Source organism: Limulus polyphemus, unplaced genomic scaffold, assembly GCF_000517525.1.
Source record: "Limulus polyphemus unplaced genomic scaffold, Limulus_polyphemus-2.1.2 Scaffold114, whole genome shotgun sequence".
NCBI classification, from domain to species: Eukaryota; Metazoa; Arthropoda; class Merostomata; order Xiphosura; family Limulidae; genus Limulus; species Limulus polyphemus.
Window position 1 is genome coordinate 667,584 of NW_013665724.1, and position 5,364 is coordinate 672,947.

Genomic DNA, 5,364 nt, shown 5'->3' on the forward strand with positions numbered 1-5,364 from the left:
GCACAGAAGGGCATTGTCCCGTCAGTGATAAAACTTGACTCAGCTAAAGCCGCAAATAAACAACTAAATTCATCATCCAGGAAGTATACATATATTAGGTTAAATAACAGAGAAACATCAACTCTTTCTGACAAAGGTCAAGAAGAGCTGAAATGATTCATTAGACAATTGTTCACTCAGAGTGAAAGATATAACTGACACGATAGGAGGTGTTTCTATTGTAACTTTTAAGGATATATTAACGGAAATTGCTCTCAGAGATGGTAGGGGAAGAAAATTGCTATACATGTGCAGAACATGGGCATTACATCTAACATTGTGATGAACCAGTTCCTGATAATAGACTAATGAGAACATATATTAAGCATGAGAATACCAAATTTGTCCCAAACTAAATAAGTAGTGTACTTTTGGGTCAATTTAGTCCGCTAGTCAATGGGTTGATTGATAGGAATCCTTGCAGTATGTTAATTGATACTGCTTCTACAGTTGAAATTGATTGGAAGATGGGAAATTGCCTGCAGAGATGAAAAAAGAAGATGCGTTGATGCGAAGAACAAGTGGACATAGAGTTTTAGCAAGAGGAAATTTGGAAGTCACCATCACTGAAACAAATTTCTCTACAACTCATGATTTATAAGTAATAGAAACGAAGAAGAGAATATATTGGGAATTAACTTTATGTTTGGTTTGGTTTGTTTCGAGTTTCGCGCAAAGCTACACAAGGGCTATCTGCGCAAGCCGTTCCCAATTTTGCAGTGTAAGACTAGAGGGAAGGCAGCTAGTCATCATGACAGTTGAATGCACATTATTTGTGGTTTTCCGGGATTTACAAAGTACTTCCTATTGATGATGCACAATGCAGACAGAAACATTGACCTCTTAGTTAACAAAGAGAAGAAATATCCAACAAATGATGCCAAATATGATAGTGAACAAATTCAATTCAACATCAAGTGATTCTAAATATAATTACACATGTAGTCTCCTTCGAGATAGGCTATTTGATTGGAATAGAAAGGATGCTGTGAAAAAAAAGATGGCGAGAGGCTGATCATGATGTGGCGGTATTTTATGCAAGACTTTTTCTTTTTTTGGACACACAAAGTACTGTCAGCTAACATTAAACCTCGAGACACATATATTGGCTCAATTATCTCCAAGACTTGTAGTCACAGTCTGTATTAGATGAGCTGGCATTAGATTGATTTAATATGATTAGTAAAAACGCTTTAGGGAATCAAAGACGAAATCTAACACCGAATGCAATTGAACGTGCTGGCAAAAGTCTATTGTTTTTTGATAAACTGTCATCAATATACAACAGAAGGCTTCAGATCTATTTTAGAAAACCAAAGCATACTAAACCAAAATTAAACAATGGTACGTGAGCTGCAGCTTAAAATGTTGCTTTCCGCTGTTTCTGGACGATCTCGCAATTTTTTTCAGAGGATTTACATTTAACAAGCTGGTGGATTTGTATGGTGCTGCTCTGTCAAAATAAGTCACTGAAAAGAAAGAACTTGCTGAACAGGAGCGCATGAAATTATACTTTTTTTTGCATTAAGCTTGAACTTCTTGTTTTCCGAACAGTTGCTCTGTCACCATGTGTCACCACTGCGGTTACATTGTCCATATGTTAACATTTAATATCTGAATAATCCATTTTGCCAAACACTAGTTGATAATTTACTACAGTTTAAACAAACATTCCTGCCATTTACTTTACTTAAGTTTTCTGCACATAATAAAAATAGAATGAAAATCCACGAATAATTTTCTATTTCCAGCACTTTTTTTCTTATGTTTTTAAAATGATTATGACAGGGTTAACCAGGTTATCAATCCCTATTGACTATCTCACTTTGACATTGATCTTTTGACCTTGTTCCTGAATGTGTACCTTCAAAATTAATATAAATAATTTAAATGATGTAACCTGCTAATAAGTTGAAAACATCAACTAATTCATTTTTATAGTAATTTTCATTAATTTATAATTATTCTTAAAACATTTTTATTAGGGTAACAAATCTACCAGACAATTTCTTTAAAAAAAGAAAACAAACGTGCGTAAAACTGCACATTAGATTTGTTAATTTTCAGCACTGTTAATTTATAACAACTTGATTTCTGTGTTCTTTGCTAACCAACTAAATAATAAAAAATGGCCAGTCGGTGGCTCAGCAGTAACTCTAAGAGCTTATAATGCTAAAAATCGGGTTTTGATATCTGTGGAAGGCAGCGAATAGATAGGCCATTAAACACTTTGAGACTTGTTTATGACGATCTGGGAGTGATAACCAGATCAAGTAAACATTAGCTGAAACCAATTAAGTCAAGAAGGAATCTGGTTTTGGGATATCCAGATCATTGAGAGAAAATATATAATTTATTTTTACAGTAAGCATTGTAAAAGTGATATTTGCACATGCCTGATCCAGTTAAAACCTTTATAATTGCGCATTGTATTAAAAATTTCTCTTGGGATTAAATGTTATTTTCTTTCTATTTTATGCAAATAATGTAGGAAAGGAAATAAATAATACGGAACCAGGGTCATAATTTTAATTGTAAGAAGAACAAAACGTTAACTTTGTACTCACATGTATTTCTTCTCTTAAAGTAAAGGCTGATAAATAACTGGCCAAACAAGAACGTAATATTAATTAATATACTTACCAACTTATCATTTTAGAGTAAAACAGTTTTCTGTTAGTAAGGCCTATATCAGGAGATTAAAATAACCGAAGAAAGAGTATAATTTAAAGCATCCTTAATAAAATGCACATGTAACTTGATACTAAATATCAAGACTGAATCAAAATTGAATTGTATTCAAGAGGTAACAAAGTACGTATAAAGATGTTATGATACTTATTTCGTTCATTGAAATTACTGCTAGAAACTAACCATCGTGTGACACAATGTGCCTCGTCTATAACAATTCCCTGCATATTTTATCGAAGTTTACTGCCACTCTTTGTCAGGATGTAACACCAGAAGGTGTCGCTCAATGTTGAAAAAAAAACACTTGTTTATCGATAGCATCCTGTCTAACCTGTTCGTGTAATTGCATCTCTCCAATAATATTAGAAGAAAATATTCATATTTTTCGAGAACTAACTTAATATTCAATCAGAGCAACTAAAGGTGATACAATTAAAGCTGTGCTCATTTCGTTCATTCACTTTGTCAAATATATGTGGTAAAAATGAATATACATATGGTATTCCAAAACTGCGGGAAATATCATCAATGTGCCTCAACCAGAAACTAAAGAAGTTAAAGCCTCTCATTGTTTCTCTTTGAACAAAGTACTAAATAAACTCTCCACATATTGTAATGCCTTCTCGATCGACGCCATCTTGAGATGATTACTATTCTAATACTATTCACTGATCGGTGTTCATGCCCTTATACGAACAGCACAAAAAATACTAGGAGTAGAATGCGTGAACTATTCATATCACCCGATGTGGGGTATTTGAAAAGATCAAAAACTGATTATCATCCTCACGGCAGAAAGTAGCATAATCTAATTGACTTACACAATTGTTTTCATATCACAAAATAAAAATATCATACAAAATCGTAAATTATTATATTTGAAAAATAAATGTAAGTATTTTGATAATTTAAAATATTATTTAAAATATTAAGTTTGGTTGGTGTAAAGCAAAAAACTACACAATGAGCTAACTGTGCTGTCCCCACCACGAACATCGCAGCCCGATTTTCAACTTAAATTATTATAAGTTTGTAAGACTAATGTTCAGTTTGACTTTCACTATTTCGAAACATTTACAATCTAATATAATCTATACACTCAATTTTAAGCATATGTAAGCGAGTGTATCTCCTTTAATAGATACTCATTTCTTAACGTAGAAAAAATTATTGTTATTTTGTTTACTTTACAGAACGAGAACTAAAGATCACAGCTGTATCATAGCAATGTATTAATTTTACTATTTAATTTTAACTCACAAAAATAATTTATATAAATTATAAATAATATAGTTTCAAGAACAAAACCTAGAGAAAGTTTGTGCTTCATTAAAATTATATGACTAAAACATTTATTTTTATTACTTGTGTTTAAACAACAGTAGTACATTACCTCTTATTCCTAAAATTTTCATTTTTCATTTTAACATTTCACGTGGAACGTAACATAAGTTTCTTCTAAACCCAAAATAAAAGTAGTTAATGTTATTTTATCATTTTCTAAAGAATTGAACACATTGTGAGTAAAACTAAAGAAAGCTTGTTGAATATTTAACCCATTTCTAAACCTAAACTAATTCTTATGTGTTTTTAAGTAATTTGACAACCTATTTTTGACCAGTTTTTGAAGAATTTTTAAGAAATTAATTGATCATTCATGTAATTATTTCCATCTCCTTTTCTATTACACATATTGGAATTATTACTGCTTGTTTTAATTCGTGTGGAAAAAATGTCATTTAAAAAAAAGTTATGGGTCTATAATATAATTTTGAAACTACTAAACAATATTTATTTATGTTTTATTATCTTCTGTACTTCATCACTTTTTAAGCGCATTATTATATTTTCAACTTCTTAATTACATATAGGACATACGTACATAACACTGACATTTTTCTTTAGAGTAAGCATATTTAAATTTCGTTAATATTTTCTTTTGTTATATCTTTTGTGATATTTATAAACTGTTGTTAAAATCATTTATCAAATTCCTAAAAACTTATTTCTTCTTCCTGGATACCATCAATGCACCTTGACACTTTCAGATTTCTATCTATTTCATCAAAGAGTCTTTTGATACAATTCCACTTTGTATGTTACATCTTAGAAATTCATTTTTAATTTTTGGTTCGCAGTATATCCTGTAATCTGTATATCTTAAAATTATCTTCATCTTACTATAATGGACGTAACGTGTGCCAGCATCTATGTATATAACCAAAATTCTTGCGCCATCTATTGAATGTCACCACAAACAAAGAACCCATAAAAATTTCACACTTTGGGTTTTGAATATTCAGACAATTAGAAAAATAACTGTGGTAAGTGCAATAACAGATTTTTTATAATAGAACACAATTTTAAATAAAAGTACTCTCCTCACAACGAGAACACGACCTTCACTAAGACTCTACGCTGAGTGGTCACAAGTAAATAGATACCTAATTTTTCGTCATTTAACTGATTTATGCTAACTAATTTGTGTTCACAGAGCACTATATATAAGAAAATGGTCCGCACACTAATTATCTTTGGCTACAACATGTCTAGAACTCAAGGTTCTCTCGAATTGTCAAATTTTTGTTAGAGGAAGGATAGTTGGTCAAACAGATGGTGGAATAAGTCAGCGTC